The sequence below is a fragment of the Balaenoptera acutorostrata genome, chromosome 19 (genome assembly GCF_949987535.1).
Source record: "Balaenoptera acutorostrata chromosome 19, mBalAcu1.1, whole genome shotgun sequence".
Taxonomy (NCBI): Eukaryota; Metazoa; Chordata; class Mammalia; order Artiodactyla; family Balaenopteridae; genus Balaenoptera; species Balaenoptera acutorostrata.
In genome coordinates this window covers 56,905,995-56,918,580 of record NC_080082.1, presented here as the reverse complement: position 1 = coordinate 56,918,580, position 12,586 = coordinate 56,905,995, and the positions used below count along the sequence as shown (strand labels likewise).

At 46.6% G+C, this 12,586-nt stretch overlaps 1 protein-coding gene across 3 annotated transcripts in view; it reads left to right on the top strand.

Moving 5' to 3' along the window:
- Window positions 1–12,586, top strand: part of OPA3 (outer mitochondrial membrane lipid metabolism regulator OPA3) — a 64,621-nt gene that overhangs the window by 383 nt on the left and 51,652 nt on the right. The gene's annotated exons all lie outside the window — the stretch shown is intronic.

Below are 12,586 nucleotides of genomic sequence, written 5' to 3'. Positions count from 1 at the left end.
AGCGCGTGGAGACTGACGTCTAGACGGACCAATAATGTGGGGAATGGGAGTGATTTGGGCGGGGCATTCCAGGGCTGAGAGGAGCCGGGGTAGACCGGAGCTCTGGTCATTTGACCAAATGGGGTCATTTGCCAGGCCATCCTTGGGAGGGTTCGCTCTGAAGACTCCACCTCGTGCCTCAGTTTCCCTCCCGTCCTGGGAGTTGAGAGGTGCTTATATGTCATCCGTTTAGGACCTTGGTTTGCCCCAGTTGTACTCCGGGAAATAGGCCTGGGTAGAGGCGTGGCTCGGGGCGAAGTCTGGGGTCTGGGTGCGTGACCTGGGAATCTGGCTAAAGGAGTAATTTTAACTAGAGTGAACATTTGTCCATCTATTCATTAATCCACTCATACTCCGTATTTGTTCGTCCATTCATTCAGTAGCCAGACCCGTGCTGGCTTTTTCTGGGCTGGGAGACACATTTATGACCCATCATTGTCACCCCAGAGTGGTCAGGACGGTGTGAACTCCAGAGCTCAGAAAGACCTACTGACCCGGGGGCGTGGGGGCGGGAAGGCTGTCTAGACGAGGGCTGCCTGAGCTGAGATCTGAAGGGCATAGTAAACATTCAAAATATGAGCTACTGTCAAAAGATGATCTATGTGCTCTGGGCCTGTGGGAGCACAAAGTATGGAAATTTAACGTAATTTGCTGGGTCAGGGAACCACCAGTAATCCATCTGTTACTTCATTTAGTTCGTGTTTACTGAGCATCTGCTTTGTACCTGGCCTTGTGCTGGGCAGTGATGGTGAAACAGCAGGAATCAAGCTAGCCCCAGTCCCTGCCTGCAAGGAACTCACAGTCGGGTGGGGACAGACCCATCCTTCAAGGTGACGACCCAGAGTGAGCAGAGCTTGCATGGGGGAGCCCACTGGATGCCTGACCTGACATGGGGTTCAGGGAGGGCTTCCTGGCAGAGGAGACCTCTGGGCTGGGAACTGAAGGGTGAGGAGAGTCTCACCAGACAACACGGGGACAGGGATGACGTTGAGGGAGAGGAAGGAGCATGCGCAAAGACCAGATGGTCACAGGGACCACACTTTTTTTCCTTATAAGTTTGGATGCTTAAAATTTGCTTTCCAGGGCTTGGAATTCTTGGTCTTCTGGTGTTTGGTCGGTCCTCTGCCAGAGTTGCAGATCTTAGAACGGAGAAGTGTTGGATTGCAGTTACTGAAGTGCTTTCATATAAGCTCTCTCATTTGACCCTCACACTCTTTTTTTGTTCCCATGTCAGGGAGGGGAAATGACTTCCCCCAGTTTATAGAAGAGAAAACTGAAGCCTTGAGAGCAGAGGGGAATTGCTGAGGTCACACGTGGAGTCAGTGCCAGAGGCAGGACTTAAATCCTGCCTTCTGGATTCCCAGAGCTGGTTCCTGTTTCCTGCCACTGTCTTTCTCCCAAGCACTGTGATGTGTCTTAGCGTTGTGGTTTAGAAGGTGGCTGCTTGAGTCAGACTGACATGGGTTCCAATCTGGCACACACAAACACACACACACCCCCTGCCCCCTTCTCAGCCAGGTGATTTTGGGCAGGTCACTAACCCCTCTGAGCTTCAGTTTCCTCCTCTGTACAGTGAGTATTATATAATAGTGGCATTTAATGGGCACTCACTTTGTGCCAGGCAGTCTGCTGAGAATTTCACAGCATTAAATCCTCACCAATTATTATGACGTAGACACTGTTATTACTCCTATTTTGTGTATATGCTACATATGCATTTATGCTATAAATAATACTTACCTCATCATGTTGTTGTGAGGAGTAATGGATGTAAAGTGTTAGGTCAGTGCACGGCACTGGGTTGTGGCTATTGTGTAGATGTGATGGATACAGCTGAGAAGAAAAAGCAAAAAATTTTGTCTTCAGGGGACCTTGCGTTCTCGGCCTGGGGAGAAGCCAGACAATAAAGAAAACAGGTAAAATGTAAAGTATATTAGATGGCACTAATTGCTCTGGAGAAAACATCAGGCATGCAGAAGGAGGAGTATTTGGGGGACGGTTGTGAAGTTTAGATAGGATTACCAGGGAGACCTCACTGAAAATATGAGGAGAGGAGGGAGCAAGCAGTGCGGGCATCTGGGGGAGGAGCTTTCTAGCCCAAAGTTTCCACAGGTACGAAGACCCTGAGGTGAGTGTGCGCCTGGCATGTTTGATGAACATCGAGGAAGCCAGTGTGGCTGAACAGTGAGACTGAGTGGAGACTGAGGGCCGAGAAGGTGGTGGGAAGGGGGCAGATCGTGCAGGGCCTGTGGGCCACCACAAATGCTTTGGCTTTACTCTGAGTGGATGGGACTCACTGGAGGGTCTGAGCAGAGGAGGGATGGGATCTGAGTTCGATTTTGATAGGATCCTTTTAGCAATCATAGGGTGAGCGTGGATGCAGGGAAGACATGACTACAGTAGTCCAGGTGGGAGGTGAGTGGGGAGGAGGGGTCAGATCCCGGAGACAATTTTTTCCCCAACTACTTCTTTTTAAAATTTCAAACCCTGAGAAAAGTTGAAAGAAAGAATGGTATGGTCATCAGGTATATGCCCTTCAACACCTAGTTCGTCTCTTATTAGTCTTCAGCAGATTTGCTTTGTCTTCACCACCATATATGTATGTGTGTATGAATGTATACACACAATCTTTTTTTTTTCTGAACAATTTGAAAATAAGTTTTGGACATGCTTCTAAACTCCTAAATACTTCAGCCTGTATCTTCTAAGAACGAAGGCATTCTATATGACACAGAACCAATGTCACACCTGAGAAATTTAACATTGATAACAATAATATTGATGACAATATTGTTTAATATACTGCTTATATTTAATATATAGCTCATATTCTGGTCCCCAAAATGTCCTTTTAGCTGTTTATTATTATTATTTTTAACCTAGGGTCAGCTCAAGGATCATGCACTGCATTTGATAATCATGCCTCTTTAGTGTCCTTTAATCTGCAGCAGGCTGGGCAATCTGGCTCACTGCCTGTCTTTGTAAATAAAGTTTTATTGGAACACAGCCCTGCCCATTTGTTGTACATTGTCTGTGGATGCAGAGTTGGGTTTCTATGGCCCACAAATCTAAAATATTTGCTCTGTAACCTGTAACAGAAAAAGTTTGCTGGCCCTCCTCTATAACAGTATCCTTGTCCTTTCTTGTTTCTTGTGACATTGACATTGGAAAGGGTCCAAGCCAGTTGTCCCATAGTGTCCCGCAATCTGGGGTTTTCTGATTGCTCCCTCTGATTTGATTCACGTTGAGCATATTTGGCAGGAACACCACAGAACACCTAAGGACATCACCTCTCGGGGCTCCTGATGTCTGTTTGTTCCGTCATTTGTGGCGCTAACTTGGATCCCTTGGTTAAGGTGGTGACTGCTAAAAGAACCTTTCCTTTTCCCCTTAGTAATGAATAAGCAGTAGATTTGTTTGAAAGGTAGTGGCGGCAGGATTTCCTGTGGATTGGGTGTGACAGGCAGACTGGAGGAGGGGCAGGCTGGACAGAAAGTACCAGGAGCTCAGTGGGGGACAGGTTTGGTTGCAGATGCTTTTCGACGTTGGTATGCCCTGACTTCTCATATTCACACTTTTTATTTTTAATTAATTTATTTATTTTAAAATTTTTATTTTATTTTTGGTGGCGTTGGGTCTTTGTTGCTGTGCGCGGGTGAGCGGGGCGGGGGCAGGCTACTCTTCGTTGTGGTGCACGGGCTTCTCATTGCGGTGGCTTCTCTTGTTGCGGAGCATGGGCTCTAGGCGCGCGGGCTTCGGTAGTTGTGGCGCACGGGCTCAGTAGTTGTGGCTCGTGGGCTCTAGAGCGCAGGCTCAGTAGTTGTGGCACGTGGGATCAGTAGTTGTGGCTCGTGGGCTCTAGAGCGCAGGCTCAGTAGTTGTGTTCCTCCGCGGCATGTGGGATCTTCCTGGACCAGGGCTCGAACCCATGTCCCTTGCATTGGCAGGCAGATTCTTAGCCACTGCGCCACCAGGGAAGTCCCTGGCTAAGGTTCTTTTGACACAGTAGGGTAGGCCTAGCTGTCGGTCTCCTCACAATAGGGGCCTGAGGGGTAGGTGTTTCTGCCTGAGAAAGAACAGTAAATGCAAGAAGCATAAATCATCGATGATGCGCTGTGTTGGGGAGACAAAGATCTTTCTCAACAAAGATTTCTGGGGGAGAGAAAATAAAAGAGATTGGTGATGCCCGGAAGGTTGGGGCCACTCATGCAAAGTGCACCTCGGATGCTGCCAGGGGAACTGTGGGAGGTCTCTGGGCAGTGGGAAAATTCCAGTTGGTTTCCACTTATTCCTTTGGAGAACATTGGTCATTTTTCCAGTTTGCTACTCTGGTAAGCAGAATAATGGCCCCCCAAAGATGCCCACATCTTAATCCCAGGAACCTGTTGAATGCGTTGCCTTACACAACAAAGGGGACGTTACAGATGTGATTGACTCAGGTATTTGGTGATTGGGAGAGTAGCCTGGATTATGCAGGTGGGCCCAGTGTAATCACAAGGGTCCTTACAGGTGAAAGAGGGAGACAGGAAAGGGACCGATTTGAAGATGCTACCCTGCTGGCCTTGAAGATAGAGAAGGGACCGTGAGCTCAGGAATGCAGGCGGCCTCTAGAAGCTGGAAAAGGCAAGGAAACAAATTCTCCCCTAGAGCCTAGAGCCTCCAGAAAGGAACTCTCGCCTGCTGACACCTAGAGTTTAGCCTAGTGAGAACCGTTTTGGACTCCTGACCTCTGGAACTGTAGAGAATAACTGTGTGTTGTTTTAAGCCAGTGCATTTGTGCTCATTTATTACAGAAGCAATAGGAAACTAACATGCCACACAATTCATTCAGGCTGCTGGGATAATTTTTTCAGAAGAGTTTAGCTCTGTGGTCATTCTTACAAGTTTTGGCTTTGGAGTTGGTTTCAGTTTTCTTTTGCTACAAAGCAATCTGACCTACAGTTTAAGGACTTTACACAGTGACCGTTTTATTTTTCTCTCACAGTTTCGTGGCTTGACTGGGCTAGCTGGGCAGTTCCTCTGCAATCTTGCTTGGTAGTCTCTCAGGGGGTTTCAGTCAGAGGGCGGCTGGGCCAGGAGTCATCAGGAGGCTCTACTGGGATCTTGGAATGGCCAGTTCCTTCTCTCTGTCTCAGTGTTGTCTCAGGACCTCTGTTCTCCACGTGGTCTCGCCTCTCATGGTCACTCAGGGCCCCCAGGAGCTAGATTTCCATGAGGGAAGAAGCAGAAGCTGCAGGCCATTTCAGGGCAGGGCCTGGATCCACACAGCGTCACTTCCAGCACACGCTGTCGGTCCAAGCAGCTCTGGCACAGACCAGAGTGAGTGTGAGAGGGGACCGCACAGGGCGTGATGCGGACAGTCACCAAAGGCAGTTTGCCACAGAGTAGACACTCTTGGCTTGGCATCTTGGAGCCACTAATGAGCTGTGTGACTTTGGGCAAGCAGCTTGACCTCTCTGAGACTCCAAGTCCATGTTTATGAAATGAGGGTGATGATAGAACTCACCTCCCAGGATTCCTATGGGGATCCAAGAGCCAGTGGATATCAAGGTCTGGCCCAGAGCATGTGTATCTGGTCGTTAGTGCTGGCTGTGGTAATCTGTTCTTAGCATATGTGGGCATTACTGTCCAGAGGCTGAAAACCCTGCTTCCAGATAATGCTTCCTGCACTCAGCTTTCTGCTTTGCCATTTGCTGTGCGTCCCACGCAAGTCACCCCGCCTTTCTGTACCTCGGTTTCCTCCTCTGCACAGTATAGCACTCACCTCATAGGTCTGATGGGAGGATCTGTTGTGTGCGTGAATACCCTCAGCGCAGGCCTGGCACGTTCCAAGTTCAGTGACTTAAAGTGAACTCAGTAACTTAGTGGGGCGGAGTGGTCAAGAACCCGGCCTCTGGAGCTGAGCTGCCTATGTGTGAATCCCAGTTCTGCCATTTTCTGTGCGGCCCCGGGGCAGTTTTTTTTTTTTTAATTAATTAATTAATTTTTGGCTGCATTGGGTCTTTGTTGCTGTGTGCAGGCTTTCTCTAGTTGCGGCGAGCGGGGGCTACTCTTCGTCGTGGTGCGCAGGCTTCTCATTGCGGTGGCTTCTGTTGTTGCGGAGCACAGACTCTAGGCGCACGGGCCTCAGTAGCTGTGGCACGTGGGCTCCAGTAGCTGTGGCACGTGGGCTCCAGTAGTTGTGGCTCGTGGGCTGTAGAGCACAGGCTCAGTAGTTGCAGTGGTTGTGGTGCACAGGCTTAGTTGCTCCGCGGCATGTGGGATCTTCTTGGACCAGGGCTCGAACCCGTGTTCCCTGCATTGGCAGGAGGATTCTTAACCACTGCACCACCAGGGAAGTCCCTTCTGGGGCAAGTTATTTAACTTCTCTGGTTAAATTGTATCTGTAAATTATATCACTATAACTCATATTCCATGAGTTAATATATCCATAAAGCATTAAACAGTGCCTGACTCTTAAGTGCTGCATAATTGTTTGTTGAATGTATAGAGATGTCAGGCACCATTATTATTTTGATCGTCATCGTCATCTTAACACTAAACTTTCTAGTGCATTCCTCCTCTGGTGGCCTGTTGCAACCAAGCAGTCAGTACTTCAGGCCTCTAGGTGGCGTTGGTCCCTCTTCCTCAGTCAGACCTCACAGGCTTGCCCCTAGCAGAAGGGTCTGGGCTCTCCCATGAACATTTCTAACTAGCACGGGGCAATTATTATGTTTGTCTGGTCAGAAGCTGGGGTTGGAGTAAAGAAAAGTGAGAAAGTCAAACAGAGAGAGGGCAGTGTGGCTGAGTAGAGAGCCTCCTGTGACCTAATGCTTCCTAAAATATTTAAAGCATCCTTTGAAATGAATGGTTGTACCTGCAATGAAGAAAAGGGACTTCTCCCAGAGCAAGGAGAAAGCAAGAGCAAAGAGCCGCGGAGGGGAGGGAGCACTGAAGCCTCCTGATTGTCTGGGGACATTGACAGATTCACATGGCCTCGGGGACAGAGGCTGTGCTTTGGGAAAGTTGGACAGAGGACCGCCTTGTGAACAGCCAGGTCCTGGGGAACGTACCCCTCAGGGGAAGTGTGAACTAAAACAAATCCCATCCTGCAAAGGCACACAGCCTTACATCTAGGTAGAGCTTGAAAAAGTTTTCCTCTGAGAATTGACTGTCCCTCATGTGGGTTTGAGGCTTAAATTATACTCTTTGAAAGGTCCTGGAAACAGTAGGCTGAGAATGAACCCGGATCTGTGTGCCCCTAAGTACCTGGCCAGGACAAACATAAACCCTCCCGGGAGGAGCCCCACCCTCTGCCTGGGCCTTGGAGAATTCCTTCAAGTAGAGTTCTGGCACGTATGAGCTCATGATAAAAAAATTATGTGCCGTATAGAGAAGCAGGCACCATGATCGAGAGTCAGCAGACACAAAATACGGCAGGTCAAGACCCGCAAACATTGTGGATGTGGGAATGATCAGATATGGATATAAAATAGCTCTGTTTATATATGAAAAGGATAAAATAGGACAGATATAAAAACACGAATGAGTACAATCAAAAATCACCAGGAAGCTGGAAAAACAGCTAAATAGAACTTCGAGAAGTGACAGATACAACAACTGAAGTTCAGAGCTCAACAGAACTAAAGAAACACCAGACTAAATATAGCTGCTAAGAGGGTTGGTGAGCTGAAAGGTAGATGCCCTGAAGGGAAAAATGTGAGCTTTGTGGCCTGCTCCCCTCAGCTGCCCAGGATCCTGATTGGATCCACCTGGGGAAGGAAGGGCTGGACACTTTATTTTTTTATCTATTTTTTATTTTTTTGGCTATGCCGTGCAACATGAAGGATCTTCCCAAACCAGGGATCAAACCCCTGCCCCCTGCGTTGGGAGCATGGAGTCTTAACAACTGGACCGCCAGGGGAGTCAGGGACTTTTTTTTTTTTTTTTTTTTTAATTTATTCGGCTGCGTTGGGTCTTAGTTGTGGCCTGTGGACTCTTCATTGGGGCACACGGGCTTCTCTCTAGTTGTGCTTTGCGGGCTCCAGAGTGCACGGGCTTAGTTGTCCCGTGGCATGTGGGATCTTAGTTCCCTGACCAGGAATAGAACCCGTGTCCCCTGCATTGGAAGGCGGATTCTTAACCACTGGACCACCCGGGAAGTCCCCATTTTTATTTTCAGTATTCTCCAGACAGGATCCACGTGTGCATGAGCGCTTGAAAACCACTTCCCTGGAGTCTATTTATAATCTCCAGAGCACCACATCAGTTATGTTACATGACAGCGGGCTGCTGTTGGTGACCTCCAAACAGTTTTATTATGCTCTCCTATTAAGGAAACATTCTGACAATTCTCCCCTAGTATGAATGTATGTGTGTGTGTAATATGAATGTGTATACATAGTTATTTAGGAGTCATGAATAGTACTGACATATATTACTGTGAATATATTATGTGCATTTAAAAACATTCAAAAATTGGAAGGGATGAAATTAATATTTTATTTTTCGAAATTAATATTTTAATAATAAAATTTTTATTTTATGTATTCATAGCCCTCCAAATATTTTTGCTCTCACTAAAAATATTTTCTTATACAGGCATTGTTAATGCATTTGGAAACTCTCAGTGTAACCATCTTTGAGAGTCGTTTTGACATTCTTTGTGCACAGCTGTCACAGCTGGCAAAGTCCTAACTGAGCTACAGACCAAATGAGAGAAGCGTGCCGTCAGCTGAATTTAATCCCCCTGCTCAGGTTTCATTCCCACCCTTTATATGCAGAGGCGTTTGTTGGAATTTTCTCATGCTGGCCTTGTTAAATCTTCAGTCCTTGGTTTCTGAGCAGGACTCTTTAAGAAACCCGGTGTGAGGACTTGATTTGCAACCTGAGAATGTCCCCGGGAATCAATTTGCCCAGGCTGCAATGAGCTGAATGGACAGGAGAGGGCGCCCGTGTCAGTCCTTTAGCCTTTAGGTCCAGCGCCTGAGGATGCTGGCACCTGCGGCTGAGGGGCGCTAGAGGGCTTCTCTGTAGTCCATCTGGGTGTGTCTCTGTATGCCTAGTAAAGCTTAATTTCTTCTCCTTCTTTTCCTCCTCTCCTTACTTTCTTCTCTTCCTCTTCTTTCCCTTCTCTTCTCTTTCTTCAAACCAAACATAACCGGAAGTGGATATTTTCTTCCTATGCTCCAGAGAAACACCTTGTTCACCCCTCTTTGTTCACCTGTCCTGGAGACTCCTTGGTCTACCCCAGTGTTCTCGGCCTCCCAGGATGTGCTTCTGTCTCTAGGGTCTTACCCCTTGTTTCTAACTTCTTGGTTCCTCCTTTGTTCCTGCTGCCCTGGCTCCAGCTGACCCCACCTCAGACCCCTAAGCCTCCACATAGCTGGTGATTTCTTCAGAGCCCCCCACTCCCCCTCTTTCCTCAGTGATCTTCCAGCTTCCAGACCCACCTCGGTCCTGCCTTGGATGAGCACACAGCCACAGCAGCTACCTTCTACTGAAGGCCTAGTGTGTGCTGAATTCTGTGCTGTGTGTGTTGCCATTTTTATCTCTTTTCTTTTTAAAATTGAATCAAATTTTTATTTTACTTTGGGATTTTAGGGGTTTTTTCCTCTGAAGTTTTTCGGGGGGACTTACTAAATTTACAAAAGTAATATATGCTTATCGTGAAAGAAAGAACAAGACACAAATCAGTTTGTGCTCATCTGTGATTAATTGAAAACCCAGCCAATAAATCTTAACCAAATCTTAAGTCTAAGAGATGTTTATTGTTGGTGGAGGAAGGTGGCTTTGTGGTTGTTTGGTGGCTTGGTGATGTTATTAGGGACCTGAGGACTCTTTCTTTCTCTACCATCTTGGTGTTCAGGCAGTAACTCCCCTCAAGGCCTCAAAGAGGCTACTGGAGCTCCAGGCATCGTACCTTTATACTGCACTGTCCAAAGGGAGAAAGTGTGTGTGTGTGTGTGTGTGTGTGTGTGTGTGTATGCGTGCGCACGCGTTTATATGTGGGACGGGGGTTCTAGGGAAATGAGAGAAAGCTCTTCAAGGAGAAAAATATTCTCCCAGAAGCCCCCAGGGGACTCCCCTCACTGCTAATTGGCCAGAATTTAGTTGCATACCATCCCTTGCTATATGGGAGGGCAGGGTGGTGAATGAATATAGCTTCTAGACTAATGGCAGGAGAGGATGGAGTTAATAAGACAGTACAGAATGATATAAAGTAGTATTAATAGTAATGAGCACTAAGGTTGTGGTAGTTTTTCTGTATATTAATTTATTCTCCCCACACCCCCGTGAGGTAGATTGCCATCACTAACATACTTAAACAGATGAAGAAACTCAGCAGAGCTGTTAAGTAACCTGCCTGAGGGCACACAGGTGCTGAGTGGTAGAGCTAGGACCAGATTGTCTAGTTTCAGTTTGCACTCACCGTGCATAACCCCATTCCCAGTCTCTGCAGGCAGCCATGCTGAATCTCCCACTAGACAGTTAATTCATGTACAGGCCTTGAATACACCAACATCCCTGCCAGCCAGGGATTATGATCCCCATTTTGAAAAAGAGGAAGTGGAGGTGCAGAGAGGTTGAGAAACTTCCCCGAACTCACACAGCATGTAAGTAGCAGGGCCAGAACTTGAATCCAGGAACACCCGACTCTAGAGCGCACTAAGCTCTTAGCCTCATTAGCTGCTTCCCTTGTGCCTCTTTTTTTTTTTTTAATTTATACTGGATGTTTATTTATTTATTTATTGGAGTATAGTCACTTTACAATTTTGTGTTTGTTTCTACTCTACAGCAAAGTGAATCAGCTATACGTATACATATATCCCCTCTTTTTTGGATTTCCTTCCCATTTAGGTCACCGCAGAGCATTGAGTAGAGTTCCCTGTGCTATACAGTAGGTTCTCATGAGTTATCTATTTTATACATAATATCAATAGTGTATATATGTCAATTCCTATCTCCCAATTCATCCCACCCCCCTTTCCCCCTTGGTATCCATATGTTTGTTCTCTATATCTGTGTCTCTATTTCCACTTTGCCTCGGAGCAACTAAGCCCATGCGCCACAACTGCTGAGCCTGTGCTCTAGAGCCCACGAGCCACAACTACTGAGCCCACGAGCCACAACTACTGAAGCTCGCATGCCTAGAGCCCATGCTCCTCAACAAGAGAAGCCACTGCAACGAGAAGCCCGCGCACTGCAACGAAGAGTAGCCCCTGTTCACCGCAACTAGAGAAAGCCCATACACAGCAACGAAGACCCAACACAGCCAAAAATAAATAAATAAATTTATTTAAAAAAAGAAAAAAGAAAGTAAATATATTACATGTTAGGTGGTACTAAGGGAAAAATGAAACAGGGAAGAAGGATTAGGTGTAATGGGAGAAGGTATTTGCTCTATTAGAGTGGGTTTAGGAAGCCCTCCCTGAGGAGGTGATTACAGAGACTTAAGTAAAATGAGGAAGTATGAATGTTTGGAGAGTAGTGTTTCAGGCATAAGGTACAGTAATTGCAAAGGCCCTGAGGCTAGAGCATGCCTTCTGGGTTCCAGGAACAGTGAGGAGGCCTGTGTGGCTGGGGCAGAGGGTGATGGGAAGAGTAGGAGGTCAGAGGTTAGAAAGGAAACCACCAAAGGTCACTCCCCAGATACCCTCCAGAGGTGTTCTGTGCATAATCAGGTGTACTGTATGCATATGTGTAACTCACATAAAAGATTGTGTACTGTTCACCTCATTTTGTGCCCTATTTTTTTCCTTTTTAACTACATAACCTTGAAAATTCATCCCACATTCTTTTTCATAGCACTTGGTACTTAGTGTGGTCATACCAGGCCCCTGTTGGTGGACATTTAGGTTATTTCTGGGTTATGCTCTCCCAAAGAATGCTGCCTTCAGTATTCCAGTCTATGTGGCACTTGGCAGGCAGCCTTCATGCTGTTGTATGTGAATTCATCCCAACTCCCCGCACTCCTGCAAGGAGAGTTTTAAGGGAATCCTTTCCAGAGCTCTAGCTTCACCTGACTTGCCTGAGGAATCTGCTGGGTTTCCTCCCTCCCTCCCTCCGTCCCTCCCTTCTTTCCTTCCTTCCTTCCTTCCCTCCCTTTCCGATGGCTCTGCTCCCAAGAAAAGAAATTATGGGAGAAGTATGAAAAGAAAGGCAAATCGCCTCTCCCTTCTTGGTGATGCATTGCCCCAGGTATAAAAACAACCAGCATAACAAAGGAACAATTTGAAATATTGATGGCAGGAATGCTTTCCCCAGTCCACCTTATTAAGGCACGCTTCTGTGGTCAAAATTTGCTTTTTATGCTTAATAGTTATATATTAAATTGTGTAATATATGCTGTTTTGATCAGTGATATACTAATAGTAATTGTAAGAGTGACTCAATCTTAGAGAAAAATTTAAGAGCACAAGGAGTGAAAATTTTGATTTTAATTTATAGGCACATTTTTTGTTTCAGAGAAATATAATAGGACGTTTGAGCATAAAAATGTTAGGATAAAATTTTGTAGAGAAAGTAGAATGTAGATTGAACATCAAGAGAGTAAGGAACAATGCAA